General features: G+C 48.7%; 1 pseudogene; it reads left to right on the top strand.

Annotated features, from left to right (window-relative positions):
• Window positions 1–7601: 7601 nt before the first annotated feature.
• LOC136654472 (5S ribosomal RNA) lies at window positions 7602–7721 on the top strand (annotated as a pseudogene).
• Window positions 7722–10690: the final 2969 nt, after the last annotated feature.

Here is a 10690-nt window from a genome sequence, read left to right as displayed (position 1 = left end):
AAGGGGCAGGGGCAGCGAGGAGGCAGGGAGGAGGCAGTGACGCGATCCCCAGGAGACTTACCACAGCCTCCTGCAGCCTCCCAGGGGTGCAGGGAGCGCTACACGACTGTCTGCAGGGCTCCCCAAAGCTTAACAAGTGAAACTGGAGCGACCACACCCCGCCTCTGCAAAACTGGAAGTGAAGCACGATCGCTCCACTTTCACTTCTAAGGCTTCGGGCAGCCCTGCAGAAGGTCACATAGGGCTCCCCACACCCCCGAGAGGCTGCAGGAGGCTCTGGTAAGTGCAGCCAAGCCCCTGCAGCTCCCTGAGCGACACAATCCTGGGGATCACGTCGCTGCCTTCTCCCTGCCCCCGCAAGGACTTAAAGCGGCTCGAACTCTACCAGAGAGTTTGAAAACCGCTGCCTTAGCTGGTACAGCTGAGAACAGAAAATGATCCAGGATCTTTGAGCAGCCTAACATTACTAAATCCGTCAAAAAAGCAAATTAAAATGTGTCTTTTTCTTCCAGAGTGGTCCCCAGATTAGGCAATATTCTTTTGCCCTTCAAGGTGAAACCATGGTTCAGGCATGGCCCCATATCTGCAGAGGTTCCGTTCTAGAAACCACAAATATGGGCGAACGCCTTTCCCCGCGGTCCTAGGGACCGTCTCCCCTCTGAAGGCAAGGGGAGTGGAGCTCCCCTTGTCTCCGGAGGGGCCTCTGAGCTCAGCAGAGGTGGAGGGCATCTGTCTCCATCCTCTGCGTTGCTCAGACTGAGATCTGTAGGTAAAAAAACAACTTCCAGTTTCATGGAGAAACCAGAAGTGACATTTTTAATGCGTGAAACTGGAAGTTACTTTTTTTTTTACCTATAAAGCTCAGTCTGAGTTCGGCAGAGGCTGGGGATGGGTGTCTCTGCTGTGCTAGAGGCCCCTCCGGAGGCCAGGGGAGTGAATTTGGGGAGGTGGACCTGAACTGTGGATAAGTGAATCCGTGGATATGGGATCCGCAGATACGAGGGCCCCCCTGAAATTTTTCTTCTAGGAACAGAAGGAACCTCTTCTAGAACTAGGGCAGCCATTTTCAATGTCAAGGCAAGGGGAGTAGATCTGGGGGTGGCCTGGATCCAATCCACAGATAAGTGAATCCTTGGATATGGGATCCACAGCTATGAAGGCCGCCCCTGTAATTTTTCTTCTAGAAACAGAAGGAAACTCCTCTAGAACTTGGACAGCCATTTTCAACCAGTGTGCCATGGCACATTTGTGTGCTGCGAGAGGTCCACAAGGGTGCCACCGGAGTTTCGAGCACAACAGTTGAAAATCGCTGTAAAACTATTCTGGGTTTTGAGGCTCTGTTTCTAGGGCAACTGTCTGAAGTAACGAATTGTCTGCCTCTCTTCCTTCACTGGCTCTAAAGAGGAATTCATTGCTACAGACAGTTTCCCTAAAAAGAAAAAAGCTGCAGAACCCAAAAGAGTTTCCCAGAAATTGGAAGTGACATCACAAGAGGTGATGACCATAGAAAAGACCATAGACCGGGAGAAGAAAAACATGGACAAATCACTTAACTAGGGGATGGGGCTGAATTCATGTGCTTTGCATGTGGAACATCCCAGATTCAATCCACAATGAAAGGCTCTTATCTGAAATTGTGGCGGGCTCCTTCTAGTCAGCACAGACAGTACTGAGCTAAATAAACTAATGGGTTGACTCAACATATGACAGCTTCACATATGATATGAAGCAGGGACAGAAGACAGTGGTGTGCTTTTAGCTTAATTTGAGCCAGGTTTGGTTTGGAAGTCCGTTTTGGCATTAAGGCTAATACAAAGCTCCCCATCTCCAAATAGCAGGAAAAGTAGGAAGGAGCTCCCCCACTTTCATGGGTGGCTCCACCAATGTCACCAATTCGGGGGGGGGGGAATGTTGCTTACTAGGGGTCACAGCAGTGTCATTTCTTGCTTCAACAGGAAATGCTTTCAGCTTTGCAAAGCATGCTTGTCTTCCTAGTGGCCAGCCTCTGCCAGCTACCATGATCTGCTCTGGAGTGAACGGAGGCATTGCACCGGTTACAAGCAAAGCATTCTACCGAACAACGAGAGCTGAACCATACCAGCATGAAGCAAAATACACAGAACTGAACATCCAGTATAAGGGAGGCTGGGTTTGAAGCCTGGCTGGAAGCCATGATCTCTGATTTGGAAGCTCTGCCCCTTCAGATGTGTGTGGGGGGCTTGTGCTTCTCTGGTCATAGAGATGGGAGGAACCAGGAAAGTAAGTTTTGGCAGAGGAGGACTTCCCATTTAGAAGTTGTCCAAGCATTCTGCCCCCCTGCTGGAATTTATTCAAGGTGGTAGGCATCTGTTGGAAGGGAGTAGTTCATTTAAAAGTTCAGCTTCTATTCTGAATCGCCAGTATTTTTTTTTTTAACTCTTTGGTTTCGGTTTGTACCACTTTGAAAGTGGTTGGGTAACTGGTTCACACGCTTGGAATCGGTTTTGAACTGGTGGGCAGCCCAATCCTACCTAACTAGAGAACCAGGATGGTATAGTGCTTCTGGTGTTGAACTTAGACCTAGAAGATCCAGGTTCAAATCCCTGTTCAGCCGTGAAGCTTCCTGGGTGACCCTGGGCCAGACACTATCCCTGAGCTCCACCTTCCTCATAGGGATGTTGTGAGGACAAAAACAGGGAAGGAACTATATATACCACCCTGAGCTCCATGGAGAATGGGTTGTATGAACATGTGAAGAATAAATAAATAAAAATAAATCCCCCTCCCCACCAATGCAGGTGGAAAGGTCTCCTCAGTGTACGTGAACTTTTGTTCACTTAGCCTGGGGAAAGCCTCCACCAACTCCCTGGGAATCCTCAGATCGACACCCCCAAGGTGTGTAACTGCACACCTTGGAAATGGAGGTGGGCGGGGCTAGGGTATTGGTGCACATGAATGCCACTGAGCCCCTTGGATTGGTGCACACTGAATGCCAAGGAATCCCACCCCTTGTCCACCACACTCCCTGCTCCTCCCCTGCATGGGAATTCACCCATTCCACCACCACCCCTGTTCCATTCTGCCACCATTGGACTTCCCTTTCCCAGTCCAGCAGCAGGCCTCCTGTGCTACTGCCAGTTTTGGCAGCGTACTCAAAATGGCTGTCAGTGCTGCGCTATGCAAGCCGCCACAACCTATTTCGTGACAGTGGGACTCCCAGCAGAATCCACCAGGATCGGTTTAAGTCCTGACTCTGTTCCAGACTAGTTAAGCACAGGGATGGGCATTCGAGTTGTGACGACTAGAGTCATGAAAATGCTGATTTTTCGTGACTCATGTTGACTTGAGTCACATGACTCCTACCAACTCAGAACTCCAGTGACTCACCAGTGACTCAAAAAAGAGTCATGATTTGAATAGACCCGAGTCCCAACTAGCTTTTGTGTGTACTTACGACTCTCTTTGTGTGTGCTGCTTGCTTTATTTTTTTTTTGCCATGCCTGACTCTCTCAGTGACTCATTTCTCATAAAGACTCAGACTCAAGTCATAAGAACACAAGAACAGCCCCACTGGTTCAGGCCATAGGCCCATCTAGTCCAGCTTCCTGTATCTCACAGCGGCCCACCAAATGCCCCAGGGAGCACACCAGATAACATGAGACCTCATCTTGGTGCCCTCCCTTGCATTGGCATTCTGACAAAGCCCATTTCTAAAAACAGGAGGTTGCACATACACATCATGGCTTGTAACCCATAATGGATTTTTCCTCCAGAAACTTGTTCAATCCCCTTTTATAGGTGTCTAGGCCAGATGCCATCACCACATCCTGTGGCAAGGAGTTCCACAGACCGACCACATGCTGAGTAAAGAAATATTTTCTTTTGTCTAACTCTCCCAACACTCAATTTTAGCGGATGTCCCCTGGTTCTGGTGTTATGTGAGAGTGTAAAGAGCATCTCTCTATCCACTCTGTCCATCCCCGGCATAATTTTGTATGTCTCAATCATGTCCCCCCTCAGGCGCCTCTTTTCTAGGCTGAAGAGGCCCAAACGCCTTTCCTCAGCCTCAAAGAGAAGTGAAAATTCTCTTTAAAAGGCCCAGGGTGAGTCATGATGGCAGCCCATTTTGACTTGCAAGTGCATCAAGTCAAGGAGGTGAAGCCTTCCGACTTGGCTCAGTGACTCCGGCCCATCCCTGATTATGGCTGCTCAATGCTAACTGAAAGGTACCTCTGTCTATATGCTCAGAGGCACTCATTCAAATCAAGGTTCCAGACTCCAATTAACACTGGACAGCACTTTGTCACGTAGATACAATTTCTGAGGAAAAATACCAACGTGGAACCATGAGTGTGCTTCTTACTGCTCCATTCTGCACCCCACCACCACTCAGCCTCAAGGCCCCTTCCTTCCACTCCTGCAGTGCAACTCTACCCTTCCAAAGGCCTGTATTTGAAGGCCTTTTCCATAACATTTCCTTGGGTCTGGCTCTCTCCAGGCCCCTCTTTTCGGTCTCTGCTGTAAGGGCACTGTGGCATTTTGGCAAACTAGAGTTCAATTAGTAGCTGAAAATAACTTCCGAACCCTGACTGACTGATTGCTGGGTATCACCAGGGCAGCCACAATTAAGGGGAAAGAGAGAGGACGATTGTATGGTGGCCTGGTGGCAAGGACCATAATAGACCGGGCGTTGTCCTCCATGAAGCTTGTGGTCAAGCCTCCACCGTATGGGAGGGGATAGAAGAAGCAGGCAGTCAGCAGATAGATGAAAGAACCAGCGGATTTCAATGGACTTGCTCTGGTGCAGAGGACGTGCAAAAGTTTTAATCTGAACCAGGGCTGAGTAACAGAAATGATTTTCAGTGCCAGGCCTCAGCCCTGAAACATGCGAAACATGCTGTAATAATAAGTGTAGAGCTGTGGGGCCGCAGTACATACTTATCCGTTTCAGTAAGCAGCTGAAAACATTGTTACGGTTGGACCTACAAAGGTCCAATCGCCAGTTTTATAATAATAATATTAATAATAATAATTTTTCTTTTCTTTTGCAGATGGCATGTACCATCTTAAAAAGGCATTCCTCCTTCTCTCCTGTGAGTAAGATGGTGTCTGAGACACCCTCCTGAGATGGCGGCCACTGTGACCATAAGGCGTCGTCCCAAACCAAAGAAATGCTCTCCCCCCCCAGCATGATTGTTTCATTTGTGTGCAAATTTATGCAAATATAAACAACTGATCAATCAACTCAAATTTCTTTAACTGGATAACGATCCTGGGTTGTTCATTTAAGTGTGTACAGAATGCCATTCCCTCCCTTCCAGGCTGCTGCAACTGGTCACTACTAGGAATAGCAGGAATGGATTCCGGATGAGAGTTCTGGCATAGCTTCAGGCAGTTCATTTCCAAACTTCTACAGAAGGCATAGGAGTAGGGCCGTGCAGGCACCAAGCTCCTAGGGGCTTGGGGAAAAGATTTGCATTGGATTCCCCATGGCACCCCATCCTCACCCCCAGATGGCTCACTAGAAGCTATCACTGCCACCAGAACTGGGGATTCAGCGGTCAGTGTTGTCAGTACGCATTCTGATGGGTCTGAGTTCTCAGGCCGTGACTGACCTGGCAGATCCCATGCCGTTCCTAGCCCCAGAACCTGCTTTCAAGTACCAGGACCTTGGACATATGGATTTATGTATTGGTTCTACTAGCCTGTATCATCTGTAGCATTCCAGGAGTTTGGAAAGTGGTCTTTCCCAACACTTCCTGAAGACACTGCCAGGGACAGAACCCGGACCTTCTGCATGCAGATGAGGTGTTCTATTGCTGATCTATAGCCCCTTCCAAAACAGCCCCTCCCTCCTGCCTTGGAGCATGAAGCAAGAATAAAGAGAATTTCTGACCCAATGGCGCTTTCTTCACCACTAAATAATTCAAGCCTGCCCTCAAGGTTCTGGGTTTGGGCAACAGGCTTCCTGATTCAGAGTGGGCAGTTTCTTGGCGCATTTGTCCTCTGGCTCCTCTCTTTTGAGAAATTAACCCGTACTATGGTAGGCCCCATTTGTCCATTCCAACAGCCTGTTAGGTTCAGAGAGAGCCGGCTAAGCAAGGACATGCACCTGCCTGTCAGTGCCGGATCCAAGCCCGGATGGGATGGGTTTGTGAGCTCTTCAACCTCTCCAGACTGAGAGCAAAGTCCAAAGTCCAGCTGAAATGTCTGCGTGACTTCCTCTTTGCAGCTGTCACTACCCACTCTGCCAAAGATCTCCAGCAGCTCATGGATCGTTTTAGCAAGGCCTGCCAAGATTTTGGACTGACAATCAGCCTGAAGAAAACACAGGTCATGGTTCAGGATGTGGACTCACCTCCCTGCATTACAATCTCTGAGCATGAACTGGAGGTTGTCCATGACTTTGTGTACCTTGGCTCAACGATCTCCGACACTCTTTCTCTCGATACCGAGCTAAACAAGCGCATCGGTAAAGCAGCTACCACGTTTTCCAGACTCACAAAGAGAGTCTGGTCCAACAAGAAGCTGACGGAACATACCAAGATCCTGGTCTACAGAGCTTGCGTCCTGAGTACACTTCTGTACTGCAGCGAGTCATGGACTCTTCGCTCACAACAGGAGAGGAAACTGAGCGCTTTCCACATGCGCTGCCTCCGACGCATCCTCGGCATCACCTGGCAGGACAAAGTTCCAAACAACACAGTCCTGGAACGTGCTGGAATCCCTAGCATGTATTCACTGCTGAAACAGAGACGCCTGCGTTGGCTTGGTCATGTCGTGAGAATGGATGATGGCCGGATCCCAAAGGATCTCCTCTATGGAGAACTCGTGCAAGGAAAGCGCCCTACAGGTAGACCACAGCTGCGATACAAGGACATCTGCAAGAGGGATCTGAAGGCCTTAGGGATGGACCTCAACAAGTGGGAAACCCTGGCCTCTGAGTGGCCCGCTTGGAGGCAGGCTGTGCAGCATGGCCTTTCCCAGTTTGAAGAGACACTTTGCCAACAGTCTGAGGCTAAGAGGCAAAGAAGGAAGGCCCATAGCCAGGGAGACAGACCAGGGACAGACTGCACTTGCTCCCGGTGTGGAAGGGATTGTCACTCCCGGATTGGCCTTTTCAGCCACACTAGACGCTGTGCCAGAACCACCTTTCAGAGCGCGATAACATAGTCTTTCGAGACTGAAGGTTGCCAATACAATACAAGGGCAGGCAATACAGGGGGTGCGGGAGGGTGGCAGGAGGGTGTAATAGATGCAGGGGGACATTTAAGGGTCAGGGAAGGATGGACTGAGAGGCGAATTGGGTCCAGGAGGGGGGTGGGATTGGCCACGGCAGCACAGGCTAAATCCTAACACCCATCCCTGACCCGAGCAGCCTTACATGCTGGCGCAGATGCAAGCAGCTCCATAGTGGTGGCTAGGGCATGACTTAAGATAGGGGGGAAATATCTCCTATTTTATATATAAGCTGGTAACAGTACAGGAGAAGAGAGCATGGATCACATGGGGGGATAAATGCTGCGGGAAGAGGGGAGCTCAGTCATGTAGGGGCTTTACCCATGTGCAGGGGTCTCCTGTGGTTTGCAATCTGATGCTGTCCCTGCAATCATACATTCCCTGACTGCAGCAACTGTTACCCTGCACATGCCCAATCTCGACTGATCTTGGAAGCTAAGCAGGGTCAGGCCTGGTTAGTACTTGGATGGGAGAATGCCTGGGAATACTGGGTGCTGCAGGCTTATACCATAGTCTTTCGAGACTGAAGGTTGCCAACCAACCAACCACATTCCTTGAAAAGGATAGGCTACTTTCAAACGTCAGGAGAACTGCTATTGTTGCAGGGGTCTCCAACAGTCATAAGGCTGGGCTGTGGGCCATACAAAAAGTGTATCGAGAAATCAGAAGTAGGGTATAGCTCACGATAGGCCCCCTAGAAATCTGGGCTCCAATCATAGCCGTTCCTGAGAGGTCCATTTGTGGGGGGCACATATTTCCATTGACACGTCAGTTGGGGGGGGAAGAATGAAATACAGAAAGGGGGGTGAATTACATTCAGAGGAAAGGAAAAGTTTGCAGAGGTACGAAGGCTTCCAAGTGGCAACAGAACGGAGTGCTTGAGATATTTTTTTCCTAGCTCAGAAAAAGGAGGGAGGGGGAGGGGAGTGAGAGTTTGACTTAATGCAACCCATGTGTTTGCAGTGTTGAATCCGACTAACACATCCCAGATGCCCTTGATCTGCTCCAGTTTTCTCTGCAGGGAAAAAACACACCCCAGGGTTGAGCTTCCACTAAATAAAGTTTACTTACAGCTTGTGCCTCTCCCCATCCCCCACAACCTCTGCTTTCTGTCCCCCTTGTTGGTGAGGATCCATTGCTGGTTGAATCCTTCTGGTCTTCACAGAATGTGGTGCTATTTATGATTGGTCAACAGTGACCTAATTAGTTCTGATTGGCGGTGTATGTTCTTTGTCACAGCAAACTCATTTCAGGTCAAACCTGCCATTGTAACATTGCCACGCCTGGGAATGATCCTGCCAGTGTTCACATTTTTTAGCTGTGGAACTTTTGCTTTTGGAGGGAGGGTTGGGCCAGTTCAAGGCGGTCAATAAAGCACACAAACCTGTGCAACTTTTGAGGGTAACCACAAAAGTCACAGACCAGTTTTCATTGTGGTGGGGCCACACGATAACTTTTCCTGTTCTTTCACAACTGAAAAACACTACTGTTACTCAGTGGCATCACAATAGGTGATGAGCCACACCAGGTGACATCCTCAGAATCGGGTGACATCATACCATCTGAGCCTTCATTCCGCGATCTTTGGCCTACTCAGTGTCCAGCCACCTTGTGCTCTCCCAGATGATCGTGTTCTTGCAACATTCTGGCAAGAACATGAAGCGACTCAACTCGGAGTAAGCTGAAGATCACCGAACAGAGGCAGTCCAGAGATGGGCTCATTGCATTTAAAGCAATGTTCGAAGGTTAGGGGAGACATGTTTATCTCATTACGTCACCTCCAAACTTCCAGAATGCCAAGCTGCTGAAGGTAAGCTCCACAACCGGTGAAACCTGCCCTCGGGTCACCTCTGCTGTAGCTGTGAGTGGTGATGGTGGAAGCACTTCCCAGGACTGCATGTCTTCACAGCAGCTGCTGCCCAATTTTACTTTCCCAGAATGCAACAGGAGCCCCTCCCCCCAGAAAATGACAAATGCTGTCTTCCATTTTCTCTGAGAAATTGATAAAAATGGAAGCAAACTTTCAGCCCAAAACAATGATGGTAGGGAAGGCCTTAATGAAATGGGTGGGTTTCACTGCCCACTCCCTAGGGTGAGCTCCAGAAGGTCCCTCTTTTTGGGCTTCACACAGGCAAGAAAACTGCTGTGCCTGATTATGGTGCCCACCTGTAGCTTTTGCAGCTGCTCAATAATATTGGCAGCGGTGCTAATGGGCACTTGCCACCTGCCTTGGACAAGTAGAGGAGGGCCAGCCACCTATCAACATGCAAAGCTCTTCTTCCTTATGCCTCCCTGCCCTACCTCCTAATTCAAGATAGATACAATGATCTTCTGTTTCTGTCTTTGTCTTCACTGGCTCTGTCTGTTACATAGGTATCTTTACTTTTCTTCTAACATACATTAAAAAAAACAACAACTGGTTACACATTCAGAGCCTAAGTAACGGAGCAGGCGGGACATGTAAACAAATAAATCAAGAGTGTTGATTGTGAAATGTCTCAATAAATATGAATAAGCCTAGCACACAGATCTTACTGGACAAAACTGAGCCGCAATCAGGGATGTGACAAAAAGGGCTTTAATGTTATTTTATGGTTTAGAAATCTCTGTACCTTATATTTAGAATGTGATTGCATTGGATTAAGTCAGTGGTTTCCAAATTCACTTGGGTCACGACACACCTCGCGGCCTCTTCCTCCCGGCTCAACTGGGTGCCACCATCTTTGATCTCATGAAATCTTGCATGATCCAATGTGGCTGCACCCAAATCTTTGCACGGTTCCATGAGATCCAAGCCGGTACCCACGGAACAGGTAAGTAGGAGCACTGAGGACATTCTGCTGTGTCTCTGTGAGTGCGCCACAACTCCCTAAGGCAGTGTAACACACATTTTGGGAATGTCTGGATTAAGTGGGGGCAGAGCTAGAACAGAAGAAATCTGGGCACAGACAGACAGGATTGGAGAGAACTATGGGTTGGCCAAAGGTGAAGAACTTTGGTGTACCATGCCTGCTTTAGGAACCAGATATTAGCATTGTACTGCTTATCCCAGTATGGCCTGCTCGCACATTTGTAAATAGACAAATTTTACAAAGACAGCAGGGCTCTTCCATCCAAAGGAAACAAAGCTCATTGGTGATGCCCTTGCACATCTCACTGCTCTGGGAAGTGGGGAGTGCATGACAGTAGATTTTAAAAAATAAACAAAGAAGAGTGGAACAAACAGAAGGGTGGAAATGTATTATTTGAAGAGACAACCTACCAGGGCTGTCAGTGTGGAAGGGCTTACATCAGAACTTGCCTTCATCATATGTTCTTGGAAGCAGGCTGAGTTCCACAATTTTCAGGGGGTCAGTGGTTGAATAATTCTGACTGGCCATTGTGTGTGAGCCAAGGCAAGCAGTAATTTTGGACTGTCTCATACTCTCAACAGTGAGATTTCAACAGGGAGAACATCTCTCAACAGGGAGAC

Source organism: Tiliqua scincoides, chromosome 5 (assembly GCF_035046505.1).
Source record: "Tiliqua scincoides isolate rTilSci1 chromosome 5, rTilSci1.hap2, whole genome shotgun sequence".
In the NCBI taxonomy this organism is placed as follows: Eukaryota; Metazoa; Chordata; class Lepidosauria; order Squamata; family Scincidae; genus Tiliqua; species Tiliqua scincoides.
This window is presented reverse-complemented; position numbering and strand designations above follow the sequence as displayed.